Genomic DNA, 18236 nt, shown 5'->3' on the forward strand with positions numbered 1-18236 from the left:
TAAATTGATTTTATGATCACTCACACAGTGATCTGTCGTTCAAAAATCACTCCCTAAACCACAAAAATGAACAAGTAAAACATTCAATCCCCACCCTCACCTAATTTTTAAAATTATTTCTCCAACTTTCTCTGATCTCATACAAATTACTCATTTCAAGACCTAATTACTCCATCCGCTTTTTTCTTCAGTCTTCTCTGATCATTGAAAGTCTTTGACCACATAGATGTATTTAGTAGAAGTTAAATCCTGGACTTACCTAATGAAAGGTTAAGTTTAGACTTGGCCTCTCAGAGCCATATATAACATCTTAATAAAAGGCACAGGCATTTGGTTTAACTTAGCTTTGTGGATTCCTCATGTCAGGACCTTAAACCACATAGCATATACTCTGATCCCTTGCTAGAAGATATCACAGATTTTTGAACTTAAAAATGCCCAATGGATGAGAGTTATGCAATGGTAGGAAGACCTAAAAGTGGAACAGAAACTGGTAACCCGTGTGGCCTGATTGATGGCTTCCAGTAACTATTTCGGTACACCCATAGGTTATCCAGAGCTCCTGGGTGCAAAGCTTAGAAGTCATGAATTATACTGTGAGGCTTATTGTGAGGTAGAAGGCTCAAGACTTCTCATCATGTTTCTTTTGTTTTTAATGATTTATGAACAGTCTTTGACCTGGGCCTCACCATTCTATTTCATTTAGAGAGTATAATAATTATAGAAGTGAACTGTAAGGCAGAAATAGTCCTATATAAATGCTACTATAAATGTGTGCCATTCTTTGCTTAAGTTGGGTCCTAGACCAAGCCGCAGAACCAAAAGGATTTCAAATGCATGTTGTTGGTGGCTCCAGAGGTTACTGGGGTTTCTGGTTTGCAGAGGCCCTGTAGGGGGCCAGGAAACAGAATCAGAAGTTCCATATTCCTCAGTGGTGAGGGTCTTATCAGACTCTAGTGCAAATCCTTTTAGCTTTTCTTCATGGAATTCCATCCATCTTATAAGCCCCACAAATAAATGTCTATTCATAAATATATTAAGTACTTGGCTTTTAGAAGCAGAAGAAAGAAAAGGGTATTAATTCTACTAATGTTTACCAGGATAAGGAATGTGAGGTACAAGCTGTGAGGAGCTTTCCCTAGATTTCTGCCTAAAGGAAATGTCCAATAAACTTATTAATGCTTGATTTCTACCTTCCTGGGGTTTTCAGGATTTCCTGGGCTGCCATCTCCTTGCTCCATCCATGTATTAATAAATCCATTGATTAATTGTACTTACCTGTTATTTATGGATACCAGATACTGGCTAGGTTCTGCTAAGGAAAAATAATTTAATCACAGTCCTTTCCTACATGTAATGCAGAGTCTAGAAGCATGAAAATAACTCTGTAGTTCAAAATAGCATTCAAATGAGTAAAAGTCTATTAGAAAAATATGGGGACAGGAGAATCCCACAAAACTTCCCAGTGACATTGCTGCCTCTGTGAGGACAGATCCTCACAGAACTGTGAAGCAGGTAACATTTATCTACCTGAATATGTTCCAGGAGTTTAGAGGATAAGAACAGGGCAAGTCCAAGCTGTCATTGATCTTTCAAGACTGGAACTATAGGAGGGCTGATTGAATGCTATTACTGATAATAATCAGAATTCAGAGTAAATGGCCCTGTGCTTTCAAATGTAATGCAGATAAAAACTAAATGCCTAAGTGATTTTTTATCATTAACACAGTCATGGCAGGCTATTTGATAAAGCTACTAGTTGTCCTGTTGTGGAAGCCCTTCTCCTAAGACACGGCAAGAGGTAGAATTGATTTTATAATCCCCCATTTACGTTTCTTTTAACCTGGACCAGAGTAACTTACCCAGGCTTGGATGTCTTCCTCATACTGGTTTCTTACAAAGGACAAACCTTATTTAACCAATGATCTGCAAATGACAGGCTTGTTCCTGCAATCTATTTTTCTTTGTTGCCTTGGAAATAGATTAATATCTAAGGGAGATGAAAACTTTCTTAGAACTGATTTCTCTTTTTTTAATCAAGAGAGATAAATAGGATGAAAAAGTATAATGCCATATGTAGAGGCATTCAAGTTCAAGAATTCCTTGAACTTTTACTTAAAACTTGATTGAATGTGAGCTCTACATGGACAAGTATCTTTGCTTTGTTCACATTGATAACTCAAGCATCTAGAACCATGCCTTACACACAGCAGATGCTCAATTATACAAACCCTTGAATCTTCAACAGTCCAGTGTGATCTTCCTCAGGGACATGAAAAAATGCAACATGGACTTAGAGTAGAAATTAATCATCTAGAGGGAATTTATGAAGCATTTATATGTACTCATTCTACATCATTAAGAAATGTTTGTTGCAAGGAAAGGCATTGAGATTGCTTTTGGGTAAAATAGGAAATAGGAATATTTTCACTTCTGAATTCCTTTCTTCTGCTTCCTTACGAAATAAGTGTCTTTTGCTTATCATCCCTTTTCCAACCCATATCCCACCATTTATTCTTGTTCCAGGGAGACATCTCTCAATCACATACTACATCATACTATGAAATTATGGTGCAAGGATAAAGAATAGGAATGTCTAATTAGGTCCAAATAAGTACATATTTTTTAGGGCAATGTTTTCTAACTTTGTTACTACTGACATTTTAGACCAGGTAATTCTGAGAGGTCCATCATGTGCATAGAAGAATGTTCAGCAACATCTCTGGTTTTCACCTACCAGATGCCAGTACCACCTCTATTTTGTCCACTTCCTCTCACCCTGTTGTAATAATGAAAAATGTCTCCAGACATTGGTCCTCTGGGGAGGGGGAGAAAAATATCCTTTTGGTTGAGGACCACTGCTTTAGAGAAATGTTTGGTTTCTCCAAGGGTATTTATCATTATCAAGCTGAATATTCTGCTAAAGGAATTTCAGAGAACTGCAATACATATAATTGAGAGGAATTTGTTAGGAGGTCTTTTGAAATGCCTTTAAGGTGACTGTTTACTTAATTTACCTTTGTGAATAGCTATAATACAAAGACTCTTTCACTCTTGGACCTCGGGTTGGGGTTGAGTAAATCAAGCATCTATGGGTTATCTGAGGACTCTTTTGATTGTATATATGGGACTGGACCTTAACTTCACATTCGTCCCAGGTGACCTTACCTCATTTTTAAGCTTGTTGGAACATATCATGTTTCTGTTCTTAATGATGACATAATGGTGATGTTCAGATTATGATATCATCATGATAACTATAATAATGAGAATAATATTGATGAATGCTTTATATGTGCCAGCCACTGTGTTAAGTGCTTGATATGGAAATAATTCACATAATTCTGTCAGCAACACTGTGATGAATGATAACAACTGTGTTGTGTAGCAGATAAAGGAGATTGTATGCTCATTGTCATCATTATTAATAGCTGACTGCAGAAAATATGTTCCTGAACAATTGATATGGGTAGAACACACTGGTAAGTAAAAGAAAATATATCATACTCTGGCTGTTCTTAAATAGTTTGTTGTATTATTCATCTTTCTGCATTGTAATTATTTGTATACAAGTCTGTCTCTCTTCACTAGACTCTTAAACCACTTGTGAGGGTCTGACTTATTGCCTTTGGTATCCCCAGTACTTACCACATAACAAGCACTTCAATGTGTATTGAATGTGTAAAGGAATGAATAAGAGCATGGAGGCTGTGCTGTGTTAAAGAGGACAGCACAAGTGAAGGAAGCTCTGCTTGTCATTTCCAGATTACTTGATTCAGCCATCAGGACTCAAAAAACACTCTCTTCCACACCTCTTGTTGTGGGGATAAGAAGGTCTTAAAGGCTTACTACATAATGCTATACTTGTGGGTCAAAATGAAAAAGAGAGTAACATTTTTGGATCACATATTATGTGTGTGAAGCCCATTCTCAATTGTCATCTCATTTTATTCTTGCATAGACCTGGATAGATGGGTATTATTTCCATCATTTTGAAAATTAAACAAGTAAGGCTCAAAAATGCTATTAAATTTATTTTCTTTCAGATTGATCACTGTTCTTACTGGAGATAGCACTTTTACTGAATTCTTTATTTATGATGCAAGATGCACATTGATCTGACCTGTATCCTCCCCCAGAAAACTCTGTCCTGAAAAATGAGTGTACATTCCAATGTGTGAACTGAATTTCATTATTGCCTTTCCCTTACTGTGGCATTCTGTACCATTCCCTTACTGTGGCATTTCATTATTGCCTTTCCCTTACTGTGGCATTCTGCTGTCTCATTGTTTTCATTCTTAAATGAGCATTGTTCATTTCTGCCATCAGACCATGTCAGCAACTACTTTGAAATCCTTAAATGAAAGACCCTGCATAAACAACAAATATGGTATTCCAGTGACAGTAAATAATCAAAAGAAAGTAACTTTTGATTACTAAAAAGTTAGTAATCAAGGGCTAAAGTGTCAAGTTTAATCCTTTGCATTCTTTTATCTCCAAGCAGAACCAGGGTGAGTGTATCTTTCCCCAAACTTCCTGAGAACCACACACTAAAGAATTGGGAATTCTGTTTAGTTCTACAGAAGAGTTAAGCAAATCACACCAGTACTCCAATGCATGGCTCCAAGGAGTCTAGGTACATCAAAGAAGATGTTCAGACCACTGAGCCATGCCCTCCAGCTGTCCTAGGAAAACATTTCTTAGACTAAAAATGAACATCTTACTTGTCATCATTGGGCATCATGTAGCTTCCAGGAAAGCAAAGGCTGGTACTTCTTTTAATTTGTTTTGCTATTGTTAAACTTTGTTCATTCTTGTGGTCTACTTTATTTGTGTGTGAGAGAGGCTTAAAAAATACATGTTTTCACTTTATCTCTCTTTTGGTATTTATTTTCTTGGGGACAATCTTATTTAAGGACAATTGGGGATTGCCCAATGGTCAGTAGAGTCATGAGACTGCTATCTAACTTTCCAGTAGGAGGATAAGGTTCAGTAACTGTTTCCTTCTGAAAACTGCCAACCTGTGGGAATTTCCAGTCCCAATTTTTAGGTGTTATCTTTAATTTTGTGGAAAATATCATTTTGGCCCTTTGATGTTCCAGAGCACCTCTACCTTCTGCTATTTCACCCTGTGTGTTGATTGAGACTTTACCAGTACAAAGATGTGACAGCTGGAGCACAGCATTAATAAAAAACAGAAAAAACATCTGAATTCGCTTAAGCCTCTGGACATCTGCCTCTTCCCTTGTGTCTAATCCAGTATGCATGCATGAGTTCTGGGTACCAGGTTAGAGAATAAAATGTCCTAGGACATTGGTGTCTAAAATATTTTCCTTCTTCATTGTATCAGAAAAGATGAAATCATTCAAAAGGCATTTTTCCCTCTGTCGACTAACAATAGTGCAATAGGAATTAGGTTAAGTTCTGAACCAGCACTTTGGTAAAGCAAATGCCCAATCAGATTCATAGCGTTGGTGACATTCCTTCCCCCAACCCTCTTTGATGGCAGTTTTGACAATGGAAACATTAGAAATATGCACCATTGCGTAAAAAGCTTTTTTATCTTGGGACCAAAAGAAATACTTTTATGGTTATAAATACACTAAAAGAAACCTCAAGAAAACCTGGAGCAAATTAGTCAATTGCTGTCAGAATGACAGAGGCTGGTATATTTGCCTTCTTACTGTCACTCCCTGGCTATAACCTTCTCAGTTCTTTTCTAATAGCTTTGCTCCACTTAACCTACAATATTCACTATATTTTTATTTTTGGATATTAGGCATTCTTTACTTTTATCATTTGACATGCTAGTTGAATATTTGGACAAAGATGATTTTTGCCCCAAAATGATATAGCGAGGGGAAGTATACCATTGCCATTTAAATCCTAGTCTTCTCTGAAAGTAAAACTGAGTGTCAATAGTATTCTCTTTAAAGAAATAAAAAATCTCTGCACATGAAATCTGCTTGCATTATCTTGAATCTTTGAGTATCTGTGGTCTCCTATCAGTTCACAAAATACATACTTGTTCTGGTATTCAAGACCCAGGAAACCACCTTCTGTTTCCAAACTGGGTGACATTGAAATTCTTTCCCCTTGCCTACTCATCTGAAATTAAAGTTTTGGAAGTTACTGGTGGCCTGACAGTGCCCATGTGGGGCAATTAATAATAGAAGACAAACACCTCTAAGGAATGCTTGCTCAAAACAACTTGGTTCCAAACGTTTTGAGGGACAGGAGAAGTCCTGGGGCTGAACATGAGTCCAACAGCATATTTTCCTGGTTGGTTGCCCTCTCACATGGCTCAGTCTGTCTTCCACTATTCTTATATTCTTTCTTTAGACCATACTCAAATGCATTGGCTTTTGGTCAGCATTATGATTCAGAGATGTTCTAAACAACAAAAACCTTAAAAATAATCAAACATATTCTGGGTAATAGTACATTTCAATGAAAACATGAAAGTTTAATAAACAAGTTTTCCTGCTGAAACTTGTCTTTCCTCCTTGCCTCCGTTGGTCATTATCTCCTTCCTTAAACATTTATTGGTTCCACTTTCTCTCTCCTTTTTTACATTGATTCTTATAAGAATCTGAGATATGCCATTATTTTGATATGGATATTTTAGATGAAAAAACTGTTCTTGTTGGGGACTTGTGACTTTTCCATCTTGTCATTGATTGACATTAAGATTTATTAGGGCTTTAGCAACAAGCTTACCCTTTAGGTTTCTTTATTAATACTAAGAAGTTCTTAATTATAATCTTATCTGAGGTATTATGCTATGTAAAGCCCAGAACACAGAGCAATTTAATAGGACCCATTGCCGCAATATGAGCATAATTATGCTCACAGATGCACTTCAACATGACCTAGTAGGGATAGAAGTTGGATTAAGAATTATAACCCAACTCTTCTTGCTCTTAGTTACTCATTCAAGAAGTATTTATTGAAAAGATAGCCCTATGTGGCCATATCTTAGAGCAAGTCCTTATGTACACACAAGAATCACATAGAAACTGTCAAACCTCCTAGACTGGATCATGGGATATGCAAAAATACAAAGACCACTTCATATCATCTCCTATCATTGTCATATGAGAAGACGACATGAAATTCAAAATATCAGTACTCTTCATGTCAAGCCTATCAGAATGAATTTGGGGAGATAAAAAAATTAGTTTAATCAAGTAGAAAATACAGGGGGAAAATCCATAATTCTTTATATATTGTGAAATTACATTGTCATTAAAGAGTAATGAAGAGATCAATATCGTGATTATGGGTCTGAGGATCCATGTGCCTACTGAAAGGCAAAAATGCTGAAGAGACTTTAATCTCTGAATGTGAAGCAAGTTTAGACTTAAGCATGTGGATATGCAAAGATAGCAGTTATATTTATATGAATTAATATTTACATTTACTTGTCTCATATGTCTAATAGACATATGTCTGTTTAGTATTATCTCTAAAAAACTTATAATTTAAATAGAGGGTGCATTGAAGAAATAAAAACAAATATACTCTCTGAGGATACAATGGTGACAAAGGTGTATGCTCTTGCTCGTGAAGTTAATCTCATCAGAGAATACAAGAGAGTAAAGGTTTTCCTTCATTAGTCCATATTTTATTGACTTAATAGGTAAGAAAAAATATAAGGACATGCAATTTGGTAGAACAGGCTACAGAACATATAAACGAAGCTGTCCAGTAAGTTCTTTTATTTCTCTGAGCCTCAGTTTCCTCATCTGTAAAAATAAAGGTGTGATTTACCTACTCTTTAAGCTTACTTCCAGTTCTACAGTCTAAGGCTATATTGGATATGTATACTAATAAAATACACAAGCACACATAAATGAAAAGAGAAGTATAAGATGATATTGTTACCCTGGGTGTAGTCAAAGGAGCAGAAGGTGGACAGTCGCTGAAAGGTGTTTATGGAGAATCCAGTGCTGATGATTCACATCACCTTCCTCATTTTAGAAAGGAGAGCTTGGAGGAGAAGCAGAATGTTCAGAGATGGTTAGAATATTTGGCCAAAAGCTGACAGGTTGATATGGAGAGAGCAGCATAGGCAAAATCAAAACTGGGTGAGAATTCTCAATGTATTTAGGGAATGGGTGAGTAAAAGAAAATGTACAAAGAAAAAGTTGGGGGAGGATGAAGCTGGAAAACTGATTATGAGAGAGTTGCAGCCGTCTTACATGTTTTGATAAGGATCTTTAATTTATCTTAGTAGACAATGGGTAAACATTAACAGTTTAAGCAAAAAGTTAAGGTAGTAAAAGATAACTGGTAAAGGAAGGATGGTTAGATTTGAATTTGTTATCTAGGTCAGGGTTGCCATAATAGTATGCTCAACTTTGGTCCACTGGAATAAAGTAAAAATATATTAGAACTAATATTTGTTATAATGCTTTATTTTTTACTTAAGAAATTAGCCTTTTGGGCCAGGTGCAGTGGCTCTCACCTGTAATCTCAGTACTTTGGGAGCCCAAGGTGGGTGGATCACTTGAAGTCAGGAGTTTGAGACCAGCCTGGTCAACATGGTGAAACCCCATCTCTACTAAAAATACAAAAAATTAGCCGGGCGCGGTGGCAGGCACCTGTAATCCCAATTAGGCAAGAGAATCGCTTGAACCCAGGAGGTGGAGGTTGCAGTGAGCTGAGATCACGCCATTGCACTCCCACCTGGCCAACAAGAGTGAAACTCTGTCTCAAAAAAAGAAATTAGTCTTTGTAATATTGCCTATACAGATTAGATGTAATATATATGCATCATTTATAAATTAATAGATATATATTGATATGTGCTCTTTTTTTAAATTGAGGGTCATGAGAAAATTAAGTTTGGAAATAGGATTTGTCTAGATAGGTGATCTTTACCTTGAGATCATTGACCCATTTTGATCTATGGATCTTCAGTCAAAATATTTCCCATTTTATGTATTTTTATTTGTTTGAAATATAAACTAAAAGGAGAAAAGACGTATTTAAATATAATATTTTAAGTACAATTTTAGCAGGTTTATAAAACATCTGAAGCCAAAATAATGAGAGTTTGATCTGTGGTTTAGGAAGTTTGGGGTGGAGAAAGTAGAAAAATTAAAGAAATATTTATACAGTCAGCAGAGATTTGTTAATAAATTGGGTTTTGTGAGTGGCGAAAAGAAGTAGCTGTGGTTAAATCTCACATTTCTCCTTTGAGCTTATGTAGAGACAGATGGTGATATTACATTAGATAGAAAAGAGAAGCATGTTTTGGGGGTATATGAGTTGGGTTTGGGATATTTTGAGTTTGTGAAATTGGAGAATACCAGCGGGAGTGAAAAGATCTGGGATTTAGGAAAACAGTGAATTTGGAGCTATATATTTGAAAATGAATTGCACATATATAATAAAATCGTGGACAAAGATGAGATTCCCCACAAACAAAAATGAAATGTCCCAAGAGCATGCGAAATGTGAGAAATGATGAGGGTTCTAGTAAAGAACCCTAGTAAAAACCACGTTTAAGGGGAGGTCAAGTAGGAGGAACGAGAGTAAGAGAGACAAAGCAGGGAAGGAAGAAGAGAACTAGAGTAATAACATCATAAATGAGTCAGTAGAGTAGACCATCTGTGAATATAAGGCCAGCATGTTCAAATGCATAGACATCAATTAGTAAGAAGCTATTAGGTTTAAGGATCCTAAAAAGAACATTCTCAAAACTTTAAAAGATGATTTGTTATGACCAAAGAATAAAAAAGTAAACAGAAAATGTAGTTTATGTTTTAAGAAGATGGATGGTAAAGGAAAGACATACATTAGGTTAGCACCTAGACAGAGAGGAAGAATCAGGTAATGTTTGTCTGTCTGTATTAAATAATTGAGCACATTATCCATGAGCTTTTAACTGTGAATCTCTGGATATATAACTCTTATTGATGGCAACTTCTCTTCACTCCCACAGCTTTATTTGATTAATGATGCTTATTCTTCAGGTCTGAGCTAAATAGTTCATTCTTTTTAGGATGTCTTCCCTGACTTCTTGAAATGGGTTAGAACTCTAGAATCTCTTTGGTATTCACCTGTAGGTCCCTCTAGCTTGTATTTCATGGAATTCATTATACTGGCCCATTGTAAGTTTTCAGTAAATGACAGCTGTTACATTGAGTCATAGGTGTCCTTGAGACTTCTAAGCAGAGCTATCAAATACATAGTCGGATTTATCATCTTGGACCTCAGAAGAAATGGCTAGCTGGAGATAAAATTTGTGGGAGACAGACAAAAAGGGACAATTGGAGCTACTGGTTTTAATAAGATCCCTAAGAAGACAGTGGGATATAAGGAAGCCTAGGATTGAGCCTTGGCCCACACAGTTAAGTAACCCTGTAATCGAAGATGATTGTCCAAAGGAAGGGAGAAGCCAATGAGTTCCAATTCCCACTTGTTTATTTTTGTTTCTGTTTCCTGTGCTTTCGGTGTCATATCCAAGAAATGGCCAAGGCCAATGTTATGAAGCCCCCTCCCCCAGCAATCTTTTCTTCTAGGAATTTTATAATTTCAGGTCTTAGGGTTTTAAGTCTTTAATCCATTTTGAGTTGATTTTTGTGTATGGTGTAAATTAAGAGTTCAATTTTATTATTTTACATGTGGACCCCTGTTTTCCTACCACGATATGTTGAAGAGACTATCCTTTTCCCATTGTGTATTCTTTATATTCTTGTTAAAGAGCAGTTGACTTTATATGCATGCATTTATTTCTAGACATTTCTCTGTTCTGTTCCATTAATCTATATGCCTGTATTTATGCCAGTATCATACACTTTTGATTACCAGAACTTTGTAATATGTTTTGAAGTCAGGAAGTGAATTGCCTTCAACTTTTTCTTTTGCTTGACTCTTTTGGCTATTTGGGGTCCTTTGTGATTCTACATGCATTTTATGATTGTTTTTTTCTATTTCTGAAAAAATAACATTGGGATGTGGATAGAAATTGCACTGCATCTGTAGATGACTTTGGGTAAAATGGATACTTTCACAAAATTAAGTTTTCCAATCCATGAACATGGAATGCCTCCCTGTCTTTGTCTTGATTAATATCTTTCAACACTACTTAGTTTTTAGCGTACAAATATTTCACCTTGTCTTAGTCTGTTTTGTATTGCTATCACAGAATATCTGAGACTGGGTAATTTTTAAAGAAAAGTTTATTTAGCTCATGGTTCTGTAGTCTGTGAGGTTCAAGGGCACTAGCTTCTGGTGAGTGCTTTTATGCTGCTAATAACATGATGTAAGGTTAAAGGGGAAGCAGGTTTGTGTGAAAAGGGACCAAACACAAGGGAAAACCATGCCTTATAACAACTTACTCTTGCAAGAACTCATTTATTACCACAAAAGTGAGAACTCATTCCTGCAAGACGGCATTTAATTTATTCATAAAGGATCCACCTCCATGACCCAAACATCTCTCACTAGACTCCATCTCCCAACACTGCCACATGCAATTAATTTTCAACATGAGTTCTGGCAGGGACAAATCACATTAGAATTATGGCACACATCTTGGTTAAGTTTATTCCTAAGCTTGTTTTGTTTTTTTTTTTTTTTTGATGTTATTATAAATGAAATTGTTTTCATTTTCTTCTTGGATTATGTTATAAATTCATAGAAATTCAACTAGTTTTGTGTGTCACTTTTGTATTCTGTAAATTTGCTGAATTTATTTACTTTTAAGAGTTTTTTGTGATATTTTTAGGGTTTTCTACGTATAAAATGATGTCACCTGTAAAAAGTCATCATTTTACTTCTTCCTTTCAGAGTTGATGGCTTTCATTTCTTTTTCCTGCTTAATTGCTGTAGGATTTCCAGTGCTATGCTGAAAAGCTTTTAAATTGTGCACATTGCAGTTGTTAGCTGTGAACTTTTCAATATGGCGTTTATTATGTTGAGGCAATTTCCTTCTATTCCAATTTTTTTTGAGGTTTTTTTTTTTTTAGTATAAAAGAGTGTTGAATTTTGCCAAAGGGTCTTTCTTCATCTATTAAGAGGATCATGTTATTTTTATCCTTCATTCTGTTAATAAGATTTATCACTTTGATTGTTTTTTGTATGCTGAGCCATCCGTGAAACTTAGGGATAAATCCCACTTGGTGATGGTGTATAATCCTTTTAATATCCTGTTGAATTCAGTTTATTGCCTTTTGCTGAGGATTTTTTTTCACCCATATTAGGAATGTTGGCCTGTAGTTTTATTTTCTTGTAGTGTTTCTGTCTGGTCCTGGTATGGGAAAAATGCTAGCCTTATAAAGTGAGTTTGGAAGTGTTTTCTCTTCTTCAAGGTTTTGGATGAGTGTGAGAGGATTGGTGTTAATTCTTCTTGAGTGTTTGGTGGAATTCACCAGTGAAGCCACCTGGTCCTGGACGTTTTGTTGCTGTTATTGTTGGGAAGGTTTTGAATATGGATTCTTTCTCATTATTAGTTATAGGTCTGTCCAAATTTTCTATTTCTTCAAAATTCAATTTTATATTTTTCTAGGAATTTATCTATTTCTTCTATGTTATCCAATTTGTGGGTGTATAATTCTTCATAGTAGTTTCTTATAATTCTTTATAGTTCTATGGCATCAGTTGTAACATCCCACTTTCATTACTGACTGTATTGATTTGAGTCTTCTGTCTTTTTTTCTTAGCTAGTATAGGTAAATTTTAACAAACTAGTCTTCATTTCATTAATTTTTTCTGCTTTTTTTCATATTCTATTTCACCTATTTCACCTGCTTTAGACTTTATTATTTCTTTCCTTCTGCTAACTTTGGACTTAGTTTGTTCCTTTTCTAGTTCCTTAAGGTGAAAATTATGTTGGTTATTTAATATTTTTCTTTATTAATGTAGGCATTTACCACTATAAACCTCCCTCTTAGTACAGCTTTATTGCATCCTGTAGGTTTGATATGTTGTATTTTAATTTTCATTTGTCTCAAGATACTTTCTAATTTACTTCTTGGTTTCTTTTTGATCTATTGGCTGTTCAAGAGCGTGTTGTTTAATTTTCACGTATTTGTGACTTTTCCAATTTCCGTCTGTTACTGATTTCTAGTTTATTTATACTGTAGTCAGAAAAGTTAACTGGTATGATTTGAATCTTCTTAGAATTTTAAAGATTTGTTCTGTGGCCTAAATTGTGACCTACAATGGAGAATGATCCATGAGCACTTCAGAAGAGTTTGTGTTCTGCTGTTGTTAGGTGATATATTCTATTTTTGTCTTCTAGGTCCCTTTCATCTAGAGTGTTGTTCAAGTCCTGTTTCCTTATTGATCTTCTGTCTGGATGTTCTTTCCATTATTGAAGCTGAAGTTAAAATCTCCTATTATTAACTGTAATTTATTTCTCCCTTCAGTTCTATTAATGTTTGCTTCATATATTTGAGTGCTCTGATGTTGGCTGCATGTCTACTTAGAATTTTTATATCTTCCTGGTGAATTGAACCACTTACCATAATATAATGTCGACATTTGTCTGTTGTGACAGTTTTGATTTACAGTCTATTTTTTCTGCTATAAGTATGGCCCTTTTAGCCTTTTTTGGTTACAATTTTCACGGAATATTTTTTCCATCTCTTTACTTCAGCATATATGTGTCTATAAATCTAAAGCAAGTTTCTTGCAGACAGCATATGGTTGAATCATATTTAAAATCCATTCAGCCTTTTCATGTCTTTTAATTGGACAATTTTATCCATTTACATTTAAAGTAATTACCGATGGGGTGGATTATTATTATATTTTGTTAACTGTTTTATGTCTCTCTCTTAGTTTTTTTGTCCTTCTCCTCTCCTGCTATCTTCCTTTGTATTTTATTTATTTGTCATAATTATGTGCTTTGATTATCTTTTCCTTTTCTTTTTGTATCTTCTATAGGTATTGTCTTTGCGGTTATCATAGGGCTTACATAAAATGTCTTATAATTATAACCATGTATTCTGAGGTGATAACAACTTTAATTACATACACAAGCTCTGTACTTTTAATTTTCCCAATCTGGAACACTTTATGTTATTGATATCACAAATTACAACTTCGTGTATTTTATACCCATTTTACATATTTTATATGCTATAGTTGTTTATACTTATTTTTAACTTCTATACCAAAACCAAAATCGATTTATGCACTATTACTGTATAAGTGTATTCTGTGTCTGTCTATATATTTACTTTTACCCTCTAGTTTTATACTTTTAGATACTTTTGAGTTTCTGTCTAGCATTTTTAATTTCAGCTTGAAGGATTCCATTTAGCATTTCTTGGAAGGCAAGTCTGGTGGCGATGACATTTCTTTATCTGAGAAATTTTTTATTTTCCCTTATTTTTGAAGCATAATATTGCTGGCTGTAATATTCTTGGTTGACAGTTTTTTTTCTTTTAGCACTTCAAATTCATTACCCATACCTCTGTTCTTTAGAGTTAGTTTTAGAGACTTATTTTATTCATTTGAATGGGCTATGTCTTCTGTTTCCTCATGTGCCTCATGACTTTGTGTTGCAATCCACACACTTTAAAAAACAGCCTTCTCTCCCAGTCTTTATGGAACGGCTTCATACAGGAAAAGACCTTTACTAATTACTCTGGCTGGAGATTATGGAAACTTGTCTTTTTTTTTTTTTTTTTTTTGTGGATGCATCTTCCCTGGATTGTGCAAGTAAATTCCTGATTTCAGAGATTTGCTGGTTTCCCTCAATGAAATTTATAATATCTTGTTCCCTCTGGTGTCTGTCGATGGTACTGCGGTTATGTGGAGCTATTGCAAATTCTTTTGTTTGCTTTCAGTGTCCTCCAGGCTTCTAAAATACACTAGATCTCATCAGTGATACAAATTGGGTGAGACATAAAACAGTTTCTTGGGTAGTTCTCCTAAAAGCTGGAATGCTGGATCTATACTCCACTCCCCTGTCCAATGGAAAGGGCCATTAAGTTGCTTTAACTTCTGTCTGTTGTACCACACATCCTCTGGAACAACAGCAAATCATCTAGGTTTCTTTTGTTCTTGGTGGCTTCCAAGCATCTAGAGTATGCCAGGTCCCATCAGCACTCTGAGATAGATGAGACAGAAGTAAGTTCCTTGGACAGTCCCCTTGAAAAACTGGAATGTTGGATGTACACTCCAACTCTTTCCCTCCCCAGGGAGAATCCAGGAGTTGGGGATGTTCTCCTGACTATTCCACACTGAGCTGGGGAAAGGGACTATGGCAAATGAGTGCATACTAGCCCAGTCTGTTGCCTTTGTTATCAGTATCGTCAACCCTGATGCCCTCTCCTGCCAGCTCTTAAATTTAAGCAAGATAGAGCCAATCCCTTGGGCAGTGCCTCAACTGCAAAGTATGAACACTGGATGTGTGATCTAGTCTTTTTTCTCCCCAGGAAGAAGTTAACACCTGGGAGTTTTCTCCCATATCAGTGCACTTTGGCAAGGGTAGGGACTATCATGAGTACTGTGAATTTTTCTACCGGTGTTGATGTGGCTGAATTTGCATTTGCCTGGGATTCAGGAGCCTCTTAACAGGTTTCTGGATTTTTCTCAGAGGGAATCAGTCTGTGTATTGTTCAGTGTATTTGCAGAGGATCTGGGGTTTCCTATTCCACATTGCTGATATCACTTCTTATTTTACTATTTATATTTGGAAAATTTTAGCAATCACTTTTTTAGGAAGCATATGATTAATATTTGATATCACTTAAAAACTTAAAGTAAAAAATATTTTAAACTGTATTTATTATTTTAACATTTATTTAGTTTTTTAAAAGTTCTTTAATTATACTGACAAATATTCCCAAATGCTTAAGGGGATTTTCTCATATAATACATTAAACTTTTTCTAAAGATTAGTTTTCCCTAAAGTCTTAACACTTTTATTTTGTATGTTATAACTTTATGAGATTTTAAAACTTAAACATCAATTATTTAATTAAACATTGTAAATTTGGAATCATAAGACTGATTAGCCACATTCATTTTATATTGCATTTAAATATCAAATGCCTATCTTTTAGGACCACAAATTCATAATTCTACTAACAATTAAAAAATGGAAAGTGATTATGTACAGCTCTTTTAAGCACTTGTTATCAGATATTTTCTCAGGTATCTTGCCCCCTACCTACCCAAATTGTAACTTATTCCTTTATGGGACTGAGCTTAATCTAGCATGACTTGGCTTTAGTGAAATGTGATGTTTTCTATTGATCAGAAATCGGTTTCCCATATCTTGAGATTGGATTTTCTCTTAGTCATGTTCTACACTTTGTGGCTTGAAAAGCAAGCTCCTTTGATTTCAGATTCTCAGGCTTCTTTTCTGCTATCAGCCAGCAGCAGGGACTTCAAGTCCCTGCCGAAGGGAATTTTGCTCTTGTAACTGGCAACAGTATCCCTGAGCTTGATCTCTTACATGGAATGCCAGTGGAATGGTTTAGGTGGTTTTGATATTTTGAAGAGTAACATTCATCATCTTTCTGGCTCTTCTGGCACTGAAGAGTTCTAAGAGTGGCCACTCTCCCCTTCTGCCCCTTCAGTGGCAGATGGACTTCAACTCCTCCAGATTGAAGTAGGCAGAGACATATCTTCAGCATACTTTACACATCTCTCTGATGTCCTTTTGAAAATCTTAGCTTACCATAAAGCTACCCATGCAGCCCCATTATATTCTTTAGTATTTCTTTTTCTTTCTTTTTAGAATTTTTTCTACCATTTTCACAAAGTTTGGTTGACATTTGTTTCAGATTCGCAATATTCTGTACACTCTTATATCATTAACCAATAATTATTTGTTGATATAAATATAAAATGAATATTTTAATTTTTGTTTCCTTTTCATGCTGATATATACAATGGACTTTAAGGCACCCTAGGAATATACCTGATAGATGTGACTTTGGCAGCTTGATCCTTCCCCTCCACATTAATTATATCATTGTTAAATTTTGTTCTTCTAAAAGTTCCTCTGGTATCATTATCTGCAGCTTCCATGTTTACAAAACCAGAGTCTTACATAAATAAAAAAATCTTTATCTCTTATCACATGTGAGATTTTCTAAATGCAGTTAATTTTTTCTCATTTGTTAAACAATCTTCGTGTATTATTTGTTCTCCTTTGCACATAAAATGCTAGTAGGTAGTTAGAAAAGCAATATAATATTAGAAAAACAATTTAGGGTAATTCTTTTTTAGCATATGTAAGATTACAATAAAAAAGATATTTCGGATTGAGCACGGTGGCTCACACCTGTAATCCCAGCACTTTGAGAGGCCAAGGTGAATGGATCACTTGAGCCCAGGAGTTTGAGACCAGTATGAGCAACATGGCAAAACCCCATTTCTACAAAAAAATACAAAAATCATCCAGGCATGGGGACACACCTGTAGTCTCAGCTACTTGAGAGGCTGAGGTGGGAGGATGACTTGAGCCTGAAAGGTTGAGGCTGTGTGAGCTGTGATCATGCCACACTGCCCTCCAGCCTGGGTGATAGAGTGACATCAAAAAGAAAGAAAGAAAGAAAGAAAAAAAGATATTTCAGAAGAGTGCCTGACTGTTCTAAAGCCATGAATTCTAAAACCATGTATTCTAAAATAAGTGCTGTCATAAGAATATGACTATTCTAAAGCCATGTATTCTAAAATAAGTACTGTAAGGCATTTATAAGGAGATGTGGTATCAAGGTGAACATGACATATCTGGCCTCCAGGAAGAAGCAAGAGTAAAGCCAGTGGAAGGAAAGTGAGATGCAGAGAAGCAGAGTAACAAGGAATATGAACAAAGACTTGAAGATCTGAAAGCATAAGGTGAGATTTGGAAAAAGTTGACCTATTTGGCTAGACTGGAGCATTTGAAGTGGGTTGATGTAAGATGTAAACCTATATGAGTTCAGGTGCAAGAGGAACAGAATCCCAGAGATGGTTGAAGTATTGATGCTTAGAGTACTGAAGCCTGAATGACACTGATCCCTGTGAAAGGAAACTTTTGGTATGTAGAGAGACCATGTGGATAAAGAACAGCTTTGGCTCTGTGATATTTAACATCACCTGGTGTTAAGCCATTTCGTTTGAGATCGCTTACAAACTGGAAACAAGACAGACTGGATGAAAGAGACTGTTCAGGGGTTTATCTGTGAACGTACTGTCTACAGCCATTTTAATAGACTCATTATGTCTTGCTTGTATAAATTTTTTAAAAAATTGTTGATCTTCCTTCTCATCCTCAT

Source organism: Theropithecus gelada, chromosome 8 (assembly GCF_003255815.1).
Source record: "Theropithecus gelada isolate Dixy chromosome 8, Tgel_1.0, whole genome shotgun sequence".
NCBI classification, from domain to species: Eukaryota; Metazoa; Chordata; class Mammalia; order Primates; family Cercopithecidae; genus Theropithecus; species Theropithecus gelada.